Source organism: Antechinus flavipes, chromosome 4 (genome assembly GCF_016432865.1).
Source record: "Antechinus flavipes isolate AdamAnt ecotype Samford, QLD, Australia chromosome 4, AdamAnt_v2, whole genome shotgun sequence".
NCBI classification, from domain to species: Eukaryota; Metazoa; Chordata; class Mammalia; order Dasyuromorphia; family Dasyuridae; genus Antechinus; species Antechinus flavipes.
Genome location: NC_067401.1, coordinates 103,623,748 through 103,638,085, shown reverse-complemented (window position 1 = coordinate 103,638,085; position 14,338 = coordinate 103,623,748).

The window sequence follows — 14,338 nt, the reverse complement described above, 5'->3', positions numbered from 1 at the left end:
ATGTGTTTCAAAGAGAGGCCGAGTAGACATTTTTAGCTTTCTTCTCCCTCACCCTTCTTGAAAGGAAAATTTCTTTTCTGCCAAGAGGGGAAGCAGGTGTTTGGTACCAGAGACTCACCAGCTCTTCTCAGAGAAGGAAACACTGGGCTAGAAATATATCTTTCTGCTCCTTTAAATATTGTTACTTTATGAGATATGATTGGGTGCAAAGGGAATCCTAAGTTCTATATTCAAAGCTTGATCCCTTTCCCATCAAACACCAGTTCTATAATGAACCAGTTCTATAATGGAAACCAAATATCAAAGAAATGCATTTATCCATGTCACAGCAAAACAAAAAATCAGAGAAAATATACATAAGAAAATATACCAGACAATACAGAATGAAGGTACTCTCTTACTGGAGTGAGTTCTCTCAAGCAAGAGAAAGTGTCTTGATCTCACCCAAGAGGAAAATCTAGCATAGCAAGTTGGGGATAGGGATATGATGGAGACTTCCCACTCCTGTCATGTCTTCTCAGAGACTTTTCCTTTAGCAATCTCGAGTGGGGGTTGGCCTTTTTTGCCTTCCTTCTTGAAGCTGGAAGCCAAAAGTGCCCAAAGACTCCACGCTTGAAGAAGATTTGAAACTTGATAAGTCTCTTTTGACTCTCCTTAAAGAATCCCAAAAGGGGATGAGTCACCCAAGGGGGACTTTAAGGGCTTGGCCATAGTTAGAACGCTTTCACATCTCACCAATTCTGCTCTCCCTCAAAAGGCAAAATATTCATGGAAGTTCCATACCAATGGACTTTAGGATAGGGGGTTTATATACATATTTTATGGTTTCTATGACCAATCCTTGCTCCTAGGATAATCAAACAAACACAAGGAGATTTTTTTCAGACACTTTTTATTCACCAGCTCTTGTAACCATGGTAGGTCATTTTGAGCCACATTCATTTGAGAATTTCCAGTTTAGTGATGTGCAAACCAATTACCAAGGCATGAATTTTTATTGCGAGTATTTATACCTCAGAAATGGGGTAGATGTTACAAACCAAGGCTTGGTTTATTGTTTTGTAGATTGTCTAGATTTAAGAAAATGATGGAGAAAATATTAATAATGTAGAGTAAATTAAAAATTGTCATATGTACATTTTCTTTTCAAGAGTTGGTTGTCAAATATTTACCAGTATACCCCTAACCCAGGTCCATATTCTAGAGTAGTATTAAATACTTTCTATCCTTTCAGTGATTGACAAGGTAGTGAGGTTTTTCTTATCTGGAATTAATAATTAATAAATGGGAAGGAGGAGGACAGTTCAGTGTTTTCCCTACTTACATGCCTGTGTTCAACTGAGGTGTCCAAATCAAGCCAGCGCTAGTACAATAATTCCACCTCCTTTTTTTTTTTTTTTTGGTGTGTCAAAAAAAAGATGTGGTGCCATTTGAGTACAAAATGCCTCCATATGATCCTGAGACTGTCACACCTACGGACTTTGCATGTACTCTTACCCAACAACCTCATTACAACTTTGTACATTCTGTGATTTGCAGGTATATCAACTGCTTTGTATATTTTACAATTAGAAGGGATCTTAATTAAAAATAACTAAACTACAACTAGAAGGGATTCATTCAAACCCCCCTTCACCATCTGTCCCAACACCTGTCATTCAAACCCCCCTCCACCATCTCCCTACTCACCTGCCACACACACACACATACCTTTTATGGATACAACAATTAAGGCCAAGAAATGCCAAATAACTTTGCTAAGGGCTTTGTTCAGTTGTTTTTCAGTTCTATCCAACTCTCTATGATGGCATTTAATGCTTTCTTGGCAAAACTACAGGATTGGCTTGCTATTTCCTTCTCCAGTTCATTTTAGAGATGAAGAAAGGGAGGCAAACAGGGTTAAGTGACTTGCCTAGGGTCACAGAGGTAGTAAGAGTCTGAGACCAGAAAGGAACTCAGGAAAATGAAACTTAGTGACTCCAGACCAAATACTCTGTGCACTATGGCACCACCTAGCTGCTAAGGATGCATGAGTAGCAAAAGATAGAGTGGGACCAAGTTTGTCTAAATCTAGTGTTTTCTTTCCCCTATACCTACATAGTTTCTTTCTCTTTAAGGCTGAGCTTTCTTATTCTTCCTGTTTAATTTGACATAGCATCTTTATATGTAGTATATATGGTAGAATTTGACATGATTAATGTGAAATTCAGAAAAAGATAGTAAAAAGAGGATTTTGGAGAGAATCAGAACATCTGGTCTGAAGCCTCAACTCTTACTAACTGGCTGAAGGACCCAAGACAAATAATTTGATCTCTTTAGTACTCATAATTCTTATTTATGCAGTGAGAAATTTGATTAGATGATACTTAAGAGCCCTTCCTAAATACCTAATCAGCTAGCTGACGCAGTGGATAGAGTACTGGATTTGAAGTCAGGAAGTCTCATTTTCCCGAGTTCATTTCTGGCCTTTGACATTTATTAGCTCTGTGACCCTAGTCAAGTAACTTAAACTTTATTTGTCTCAGTTTCCCTATCTGTAAAATGAACTGGAGAAAGAAATGGCAAATTGTTCCTATACCTTTACCAAGAAAACCCCAAATAGAGTCACAAAGAATTTGATTTTTTTTCCCCATTGACTATAGATTCTTAACTTCCCAAATCATTTCAGGCAAGTTGTGAGTTGACCCCAGAGTATGGTTTCTGATACTATTGCTATTTCTACTACTGTTGGTTTACTATTACTGTTACTGCTGCTGCTGCTGCTGCTACTTTCATTGTTATTACTGTTGCTATTGTTACTGTTACTACTCTTGCTACTGATATTATTAATGTTATTATTATTCCCAAATTAGTTCAGGAGGCTGTGAGTTGAACCCAGGATATGGGATTCATTAAATCGATCTTGGGATTCTTTTGTGTAACATGGATATTTTAACTCCTGATAGGCCCTGGAAGGCCCTCCTTCCTATGTTAGATCGTAGGTAGCAGGCCATACCCACCCTCCCCTTTTTCATTTGTGCAATTAAATTTGGAAAATTGAGTTTAAAAAGAAAACTTTAAACCTTGAGGCTCTGACTCCCCTTCATATACCATTGCAACACAATGAGAAGGTTAGAAAAGAAAAACAGTCTCCAGGTGCTTGCCTTTCTGACTTCATCCCAGTCCACAAACTACCCTGGGAATAGAATTATTGTCAAGGACAATCTCATGTGCTGCAGTTATGCCCTCGTTATAGCCCCTATCTGTCCAGAAAGGTCCTACTCCCCTGTCTGACAGGGCCTGAGCCACAGTCTCCAAGCTGTAAGTACCAAGTTCACTCCTCTCCCCCACCCTCTCTTTGAAGTAAAGATAACCGCTGCAAGACTAATCATACTCTCCCTTCTGTATTTTGCTTACTAAAAAACCTTATGTAAACAGTGTGCCTCAGTTGCTTTGGACTGAATGCTTTGGAAGCATATTCCCATTTCCATAAGTTAGCTTAAACTCTCCACATTAAAGATTAAAAAACAATCTCTTCTTGCCTCGGTTTCTCTGGTATTACACTTCTTTGCCACTCCCTAACATTCTGATACAGTATCATCCACCTTTTTGGCCTCCTGGACTAATTTGGAGAGAAGATAGATAGGGACATGCAGACTTTAAAGAGGAAAAAAAATGCAGAGTTCAAGAAGGATATAATTGCAGCTGAAGTCTCTTTTCTCCCTGCTGCCAGTGTTAACTTTGTGCTAGTCAAGGGGCATCATGTGGTGTTTGCCTTTGGAGTAGTACATCTTTTCAGCTTGAGCTATGCTTTGAAGGGAGCTAGACTTTTTAAGAGAAGTGCAGAGAGCATTTGAACAATCCAAGAAGTTGGAGAGAGAGAGAGAGAGAGGGATTTGAGAAGGACCTGGAGTGGAATTCTAGGACCCTAAGCAGAGCAGAGCTCTGTGATGAGTGGTCCTGGACTCCTGTTTATATGCACGTATAACTCTGAATCAAGAGAATCTTGGAAGCTTCTACAGAGTTCTCTAATCCAATCATAACTTAATTGTCTGTGTGAAGTTCCTGTTTCATTGGGAATGAGATCACTTATAATGTCAGTGAACTTCCATCTCTTTCTTTCTCTCTCTCTCTCTCTCTCTCTCTCTTTCTCTCTCTCTCTCTCATGTTGTAGCTGCTCGGTATGAGAAGAGCTACAACCTAAGAAGATAATTTGCTTTTGGAAGAACTGAATTCAGAGAGCTTTTGAAATATGTAGTTTATATTTCATGCAACTTAATCTACTTTTTTTCTTTTACTATATATTTACTAAAGTAATTAAGTTGTGTGTTTAAATTATGACCTTGAATAAAGGTGGAAAAATAAAAGGGCAAGAAAGGACAGTAAATGAAGGGGCTGCCAGAGGATACATGAGTCATTCTGCTAGATGACAGTTCAGGATATTACAGTGACATGACAGTGGGGACAAATCACTGGTTATTTGAAAGTCATATGTCCTGTTGACAAGAACCAGGTTGCAGTTTTTATTACATTTGAACCCCTGGGTCCAGGAAGAGGTGATACTTGATCAATGAGAAATATTTATTGAGGCACCCTAGTAATTTAATGAAAGCATTAGCTTCCACTGAGGCCGCCTAGCAAGGTTATTGTTCCTAGGACAACAGTTCCCTATCAGCCCATCTTAGGATGGTTTATAGATTCAAGCAAATTCAAATGGTTTAGGAAAATAAGCTTTAAGATTTGAGGTACCTATTTGTGAAGATAAGTCTTTACTAACTTCCCTCCGCCCTTCCCAAAGCTTATGGAGCAATTCTTACACTTTTGGGTATCTCAGTTTTCTTCCTTTTCAAATGTCTAATGTGAGACAATATTTATTTATTTATTTTGAAGCTTTTTATTTTCAAGATATATGCATAGATAGTTTTCAACATTCACCCTTGCAAAACTTTGAGACTTAATATTTAAAGCAGTTATTTCTGTGACAACAAAAAACTGGAAGCTAAAGGAGTTTTGAGGAATGGTTAAACAAATTGTGATGTATAAATATAATGGAACATGATTGTGTTGTGAAATAAGGGGGGAAAAGATGGTTTCAAAGAGACATGAAAAGACTTTTTGAACTGATGTAGAGTGAGGTAAGCAGAGCCCAAAGAATGATGAACAATTCAATAACAATTTTGTAAAAATGAACAATTCCAAAAGGTTAAAGATCTAGTCATCTAAATGATCACTCACATTCTTGCTGATTGATTAAATAAAAAGAAAAGAGGAGTGCTACTCACTCATAATTGAGAGATGATGGACTAACATACAGGATAAAAATGAATTTTTAGATGTGACCAATGTGGAAATTTATTTTGCTTGACTGTGTTTATGTGATGACAGAGGTTCTGTGATTATTTTTTCTTTTAATGGATAAGAGAGATGAAAAAATTAATTCTTTATAACTAAGTCTTCCTATATTGTTGTTTTTATGTTTATTATTTGTTATGAAGGAATGCTTGCTGGATAGGGAGGAAGGAGAATAGGTGATATTGTGGATAGCATTAGATCTGAATTCAGGAAGCTCTGAGTTCAAATCCAGCCTCAGACACTTACTCAGACACTCACTAAATGAGCAAATCATTTTATATCTGTCTGCCTCAGTTTCTTTATCTGAAAAATGGGGATAATAATAGCACCTACCTCCCAAGATTCTTATGGAGATAAGATGAAATAATATTTGTTAAGTGCTTTGCAAATCTCAAGTTATTATTTAAATGTTAGCTATTATACAAAAACAAAATGGATCAATAAAAAATAAGAAAAAATCTTTAGAGACTTAAAAAGATTGGTGCTATATTAGCAACCAAGGTATATGAAAAAGAAACATTCTATGTAACAAAGCAAGGCCTTCCTACTAAAATGATATAACCTTTTGTGCCTTTGAACTACTACCTGTAATCTGACCTCTGGCTGCATTGCCTATTGTAATGACCTCTCTGGCATAAGTTTAATATTTTCTATGCCTTTCTATTGATATATCTGAGTCTTATCAGTCTATGAAGGGGAGGAAACATATAAATGTATATATTTGAATACATGTATGTACCTGCATAAAGTCAGCTATTGGGGAAAGTCTTTAATGATAAAATTCTTTCTATTTCCTCTCCAGGCAATTTCTTTCTGCCCTATATCTATCACTGTTTGCCTGAACCTAGTTCTAATTCTAGAAAGAGATGCAAAGACTTGAGTTCAAATCTTACCTCTAATACATTTCTTGTTGTTTAATCATTTCAGTCATGTCCAACTCTTCATGACCTCACTGGGAGTTTTCTTGACAGAGATACTGGAGTGATTTGCCATTGTCTTCTCCAGCTCATTTTACAGATGAGGAAACTGAGGCAAACAGATAAGCGACTTGCTTAGGGTCATACAGTTGGGAAATATATGACAAAATTTGAACTTGAGAAGATGAGTCTTCCTGATTCCAACCCTACTCCTCTATAACTGTGATACTAGCTGCCCCTTTTAACTCTGGACAGTTCACTCAATATCCCTATGGCCCAAGTAACTTTCCAAGGGAATATAACAGAGAAGGAGTTAATCTGCATTCATGGTCTATATGTGATATATGGTATGGCAGGAAAATGGTGAAATCAGATGCTTTCAGTTAGATCTAGTGATCTAACTCACCAATCCCCATGGCCCCATATTGAGGGGATGATCCATTTGGGAAGGTTCAGTGTCATGGCAGAAAGAGTTGCAGTTTCTTCAGTTTTTCCTTTAGTATCAAAGGAAGAGATCTCATCACTAAAAGATGTTTCTTAGAATTCAGTCTTCTACTTGGTTAAGAAAGGGGGCCAATCTGTACTGTAGAACAAATCACTTTCTCAGAATCTGTGTTTCTAACAAACATTCACTATATATCTTTTACCCCTGTTTTTTTCTCCTTTTTCTAAACATGTCTGTGTCAAGTTAAAAATCCTTTTGGCAGGGGAAATGGGAAATTTTATCTTCCCCCATGAGTGTCTCATCATGCACCATGCTGGAACAGTTAATACCCACTCCGGGTGGTCTAGGCCAATAGTGAACATAGTTCTTACTGTGGACAGAGTCAATATTTTAACTGGACAACAACAAAAAGTACTTTTCCAGTGAAATCAGAGCCTCAGAACACCATGCTATAAAATCATTCTCTATCCTAAACCCTTTCTCCAATGCTTCATGTCTGATACTGGCATTTCTGTTGACTATTTTGGCAAAGGACGAGAAAACTTTTGAAGAATAATCCTTTGGAGGAAACAAGTAGAATTAATACTTATGGAATGTAATTTGATTAATCTTTATATGTTTTGCTCCTTCCTCACATGTTTTTGTACTTTTTAAAGATACTGAATGCATTTATAATTTTTGAAATGGCTTAGCTCAATGAGAATTCTATAGGATATCTCTTAAGGTTGATATACCTTGACATAACTCCACTGACTAGCTTAATAATCACAGAAATGGTAGAAAACAGTTTATGTGAAAAAAACACATTTCGGTATTTTAGTTTATTGTAAGCTTTTGTAAGAATCAACAACATGATATAACAATCCCCGAAGTTGATACTTTCTTAAGTTACTTTGAGAAGCAATGTGTCCAGAATGAGGAAAGTAATAGTTATTCTATATTCTATCCTGGTTTGACTTTAACATACTATGTTGCATTTTGGCTATTATTTTTTAGGGAGGACATAAATGAACTGGAGTGTGGCCAGGAAAGGGCAACTAAGATCTTAGATGATGAGAAAATTGGTTGAAGTAATTAGGGATATTTAGTCTGAAGATGAGAAGACTTGGATGGTGATGGGGATATGATAACTGTGTTCAAGTATTTGAAGAGCTTGTATGTAGGGGAGGGATTAAGTGTATTTGGGTTGATTCCAGAGGGGAATATGAGGAGTGATGTGTAGAAGTTGCAGTATCATATTTAGGGTGTAATATATGGAAACATTTCATAAAAATTAGAGCTATTTAAAAATGGAAAAGATGCACCTAGGCATTACAGTGGATAGAGTATTGAAGGCTGTTCTTCATGAGTTCAAATCTGCTTTCAGACTTACTAGCTGTGTGACCTTGGGCAAGTCATTTAATTCTGCTTATATCCATTTTCTCATCTATAAAATGAGCTAGAGAAGGAAATAACAAATTATTCTGATTACTTTGCCAAGGAAACTCTAGATGGGATCATGGAAAATTGGGCATGACTGAAACAACTCCACAATGATAGCAAACAACATAAAAGGAATGAGTCACACTGAAGATAATGGACTTCCCTTCATTAAAGGTCTTTAAGCATGTACTAGACAATTGCTTGCTAAAGATCTTGTAACAGGAATTCATAGTTACATAAAAAGTGGACTAGATAATCTGGGGTAATGGGGCACGAGGGCTCCATTCTAGTACTGAGATTCTTATTCTGTGATTGTTTGGAAGAGAAAGCATAAGATAGTGAAAGGAACCCTGACATGGGAGTCAGTAGACATAGGTTGTAGTTCCCTCTCTGTTAATGAGTAGCTGTGTGATCTTTGGTAAAAATCATTAAATAGGTAATAATAGGGACTGAATAGTCTAGATTATGCATTGTATTTTCTGACTTGCCATCTAACTTAAATTCCTTAGTCTTTTTTTTTATCTTCTGTTGAATTTACTGTGTAAACCATGACTTCTAGATTTACATCTTTCCCCTCTTCCTCCTCCTTCTCTCTGCTTTCTTTACTTCTGTTCCCTGGCTAATGAACCCCGCTGGAAGAAAATGCAGAACCACATAGACTTGGCCAATTGTAAATTAATGCTGTCTATCTTCAACTTGGCCTCTTTTGTGCTCAACAATCCTAACATTTGTTTCATATGCTTTCACAGGCTCATTCTCCATAGCAACTATTTCAGATTTTCTCCATTCCTAACTTTTCCAACTTTCTAATTTCATTGCATCACCCAACTCAACAGATGGTCTACTCCCAAATCCATGTTCTGTTTGACAAATTAGACTGTGGAAATCTTGTCTGATATTGCTTGTCAGTCACCTTCATCTCAAGATTTCTTCCCTTCCCCATATCCTTCTTCTTCTCCTTCCTTATATCACAGAAAGAGATATCCTTCCAAAATTAACTCCTTGTGTTCTCAAATCCACTACTTCCATCTCCTAAGGTACCTGTTATGGGTCAGAACTCTTGTACTTAAAACAAGGATTCTTACAAGGTGTTAGTTAAGTCAGTAGAATTGATAAACACAATGATTATCTAGTTTAGCATGATACTTAATAGTTCTCTAGTTCAGTACATGTACTTAGTACTTAACATAGTTCTACAAAATTCACACCTATGATAATGTAATTATAAGAGAGCATATAAGCTTGGACAAACTCAACCAGTGTCAGAGCCAAAGAAGACAAAGGTCTGGAGGCAGGAGTTCAAGCTTTTGGAGCCAAGGAGAGAGATTCATTCCATCTTCAGTCAGGCTCTTGGTGGCACTCCTTGGGAAAGAGGCTCAGAGACAAAGCCAGAAACAGACTCAGAAAGGGCTCAGAGAGAGACTTAGAAGGGCCAGACACAGACTCAAAAGGAATTCAGAGACAGATTCATTCACTTCATGGAAGGCTGCTCCAAGATCTCAAGAAAATCAACAAGAATACTACACATACCTCCTTCCCCATTTTAGACCATTCAATCACTCCTTCTCAACAGAATTCTTCCAACCTGCCATTAAATATGCTTAAATCTTATGTATTTTTAAAATAGAAAAGCAGAACTTTCACCTGAACTTATTCCCCCTTCCATCTCCTATTGAAAAAATATTACTGTTTTGTTAATATTACTGTATTGTTAAACAACTTTCGTTGCTTCCAATCCTCTTATGATCCATCTCTTCCTTTATCCCTTAAAATATTACTTTTGTTCCTTCCTTTCACTTCAACTTTAATTTCAAAGTTCCCTAATGTCCTTTTTCCTAAATATGTTTTTAAAACTGTCCTCATCTTTTTCATTTTTCAACATTAAAGGACATTTTCATTCCTTACTAAACTTATTTGATAATGTACTAGTTTGGTACTCTCTGTCTCTTTTTCACAACTCTCCCTTTACTGATTCTTTCTCCTTGGTATTCCTTGTTTCTAAATATCCCTTGACCTTCTCTCTGCTCATCACCCTACTTACTGTCTCAAAGAAAACATTCTTTTTCAGAGTTTATTTATACTAATCACTACTGAATCTATCCCTTCAGCCACTAATTCTCACCAAAATTCAAGTTCCATATGTCTAATAGCACATGCAATGGAGATGATGTTGACTTTGGAAGCAGTACTCAAATTTTAGTTTAAATCTTGGCTCTTCCACTTACTCTTTGGATGATCTTAGGCAAGTAAGTGTCTTCTTATTAATTTCTATGGACCTCAATTTTCTTATCTGCAAAATGAGGAAGTCAGATTAAATGATGTTTGAAAACTGTGGCCCATGTCTCTTATATTATTTTCCGCTGATATCTCAAATTCAACATGTCTAACATGCCTAATATGTCTAAAATCCAAGATGACTGGGAAGAAAAGAAGGTTTGGAGTAGCCCTATATAGAGAACAGAACATGAACAATGTAGAAGGAGGAGCACTCAGATAAGTAGAGTCAAGAAAAAGGCAGAGAAAGAGGAAGAAGTTTCCAATATATTTAGGAAGATGAGGACTGAGAAAATATTGTTGGATTTGATATTCAATAGATAATTATTAACCTTGAAGGAAGCACTTGGTCAAGTAATGGCAGAAGCAAAATTGAAAGAGACTGAGAAGTGAGTGGAAGGTAAGGTAATGGAGGGGGGAAAAAAGATATGTAGCCCAGATACTATATATGACACAATGTACCACTTTCTTTGTAATAGTATTTTATTTTTCCAAATAAATACAGACATAGCTCTTAACATGCAGCTTTGCAAAATTTTGTGTTCCAATTTTTTCCCCCTCTTCTTTCCCCTCCTCCAAACAGCAACAATCTGATATGAGTTAAACATATTCAATTCTTCTAAACTTATTTCCATATTCATTATTGTACCAAAAATAATAATAAAAAAAAAAAGATCAAAAGGGGAAAAAAAAAAACACAAGAGAGGGAAAAAACCCAAAATGTACCACTTTCACTCCCTTTTTCTTTTTATCCACCCTTCTTCTCCTCCTTTTCATTCTCCTCTTCCCCATCCTTTCTCCTTTTCTTTGTCTTCCTTCATCTTTCTATCTTTCCCTTTTCTTTCTCCTTCTTCTCATGCTTCCTTTTCTCCTCCTCATATTCCTTGCTCCTTCTTTCTCTTTTTCATTATCTTATCTTTTTCTCCCCTCTTTATCTTCCAACATCCAACACAAATGCAAAAGGTAAAGAGTGAACCCCAAAGAGCCAGAGTCTCACAGGACCTGGCCATGTCCAATCAGCACCAGGAGTGACTTAGCACGATCCCAGCGCCGCTGATCCCACGCAGCTACTGTCACTTCCTGGTCTGTAGAGGAAGCTTGGAACCTCCTTGCTCTAAAAGCAGATCCCAATTATTTTTTAAAACAGTCATGAAATGACTTTGTTGTGTCAAATCAGAGAGAAATTCATAAGCAGTGACCTATCTTTAACTTATGGTGTGAAATTCAGATCTGCCTTTCTGTTAGGCCAGGCATAGACACAGAGGCCAGCATATGCTTAGCAGAGGGGAGGTGGGGGAGGGAGGGGTAGGGTCTCTAGTCTCTGCATAATGGAGAATCTACAGGGAGGACTCTACCACAGTGTTGGCTACTCTATCTGGTTGCAAATGAGTAGATCAGTAGAGAAGTTATAAACATCCAACACAAATGCAAAAGGTAAAGAGTGAACCCCAAAGAGCCAGAGTCTCACAGGACCTGGCCATGTCCAATCAGCACCAGGAGTGACTTAGCACGATCCCAGCGCCGCTGATCCCACGCAGCTACTGTCACTTCCTGGTCTGTAGAGGAAGCTTGGAACCTCCTTGCTCTAAAAGCAGATCCCAATTATTTTTTAAAACAGTCATGAAATGACTTTGTTGTGTCAAATCAGAGAGAAATTCATAAGCAGTGACCTATCTTTAACTTATGGTGTGAAATTCAGATCTGCCTTTCTGTCAGGCATGATCCCAGTAATAGTTAAATAATCTTCTCATAATCTCCAACTAGTTATTTTAAAATTTCTTCATTCTAACTTTCAAAATTCTGAGAACAATCACAGACAGATGATCAGATGGTGCACAATGTCTTATAGTCATGGGTACATCGGTTATTGCTCTGCCTTCAAATAGGTTCTCTCAGTACATTTCTCTGAGGAGTAGTTATCTGTCTATGCTTCAGAACAGTCTGTCTTCTCATCATTTCATCTCAGATTTTTTCTCAAGCTGCTCTTATCAGTTTTCCTTGCATTAATTTTTCTATCCCTTTTATCAATCTTCCTATCTACACAATGAAAGTCATTAAATTACATGTAGATAACATTTCTTTCCTATGAGTTTGACTATGATTGGGAGAAGACAAATACAATTATTATTTTTAGATAGTGGTAGGGTCAAAAGAAAGATGTTTAAAGGATAAAACAATATGAGCTTGATTTTAGGCCACAGATAAGGAACCAGTGAGTAAGAAGCAAATGAAGATGACATAGATTAGAAGAAAATTATCACGGGATTAGACTTCTCAGGGATATGGAAGAAGATGTACAAGGACAAAAGTATAAGGATTAACTTTGGAACAGAAAATGGTTGTATCTTTCTCAGAGATATTGACAAAGGAGATAATGAAAATTCTATTATAACAATAATTTATATTAGAAAATAAGAGTTCATTTAGATAATTTTTTTTCCCCCTTAGGCCTCTTCTTTTCCAAAGATATAGTTCATCCAAAGTGCAAGAAATGTTTGTGTTGTATAAAATAAGGTACACCTGTATATTTTCAATGATGACTATCATCCCCGTCCACTGTCATTGTGACCCTAGTGAGTGTCAAAAGAGCTGAGGGAGACTTTAGGGCTAATTGCAACTTCAATGAGTTGGAAAAAAGTTTAGGATTTACTTGAAATGCGAATGTAGCACAAGTATGTTCCAATATACCAATACTCTCGTGCATCTGTGGACTTTCCAATATGTGCATTCACTCCAATGATACAGATTTCAGTTTTACTATGCCTGCCCACCTTGGGTCTAAAACAAACTGAGACCTGTTAAAGACCTTGGCTTAAAAAATCCAATGTCTCCCATTGCAGCTAGAGCCATTTCCAATCATTTTGTTCTATATCTGGCCACTGGACCCAGATGGCTCTGGAGGAGAAAGTGAAGCAGGTGACCTTGCAAAACTCCAAGTCACTTGCATGTCATGGCATTACATTCCTGAGTTTATGATCCTCTTTGAGAATGAAGGACTAGAGGTGGAGCCAAGATGGCAAAGAGAACACATGCTTCTATCTGAGCTCTCCTACTACTCTCACACTAAATACAAAATTCAGTCTCTAAAATAGTGCTAGACTTACAGAATTCATGAATATTGGGAATGAAGAAAATTACCAGCAGAAGATAATTTCAAAAATCTCCAGAAAAGGTTTGTTTTGATCGGGCGTGGGCACAAGGTTAGGCCAGGCATAGACACAGAGGCCAGCATATGCTGAGCAGAGGGGAGGTGGGGGAGGGAGGGGTAGGGTCTCTAGTCTCTGCATAATGGAGAATCTACAGGGAGGACTCTACCACAGTGTTGGCTACTCTATCTGGTTGCAAATGAGTAGATCAGTAGAGAAGTTATAAACATCCAACACAAATGCAAAAGGTAAAGAGTGAACCCCAAAGAGCCAGAGTCTCACAGGACCTGGCCATGTCCAATCAGCACCAGGAGTGACTTAGCACGATCCCAGCGCCGCTGATCCCACGCAGCTACTGTCACTTCCTGGTCTGTAGAGGAAGCTTGGAACCTCCTTGCTCTAAAAGCAGATCCCAATTATTTTTTAAAACAGTAAAAACAAAAAGTGAGCTCTAATTATAGACAGTTTCTATAGTGAAAGAGAACAGATTTCAAACCCTGAGGAGACTAAAAGCAGATTGTCTCCAGATGAAGCCCCAAAGGGTGATATAACTTGGTCCCTACCACACAAGGCTCTCCTAGAAGAAATTTAAAAGGATCTTAAAAGAAAACTAAAAGAAAAATGGGGTAAGAAGAGGAAAACTCTGCAAGAGGTTCTAGAAAAGGTATATGACTCATTAAAAGAAAGATTTGATAAAGTGTAAAAAGAAAACAACTCCCTGAAATATAAAATGGAAAAGGTAAAGAACACCCAGGAAAACAGAATGTGTGAATTGGAAAAAGAAAATAACTTCTTTAAAAAAT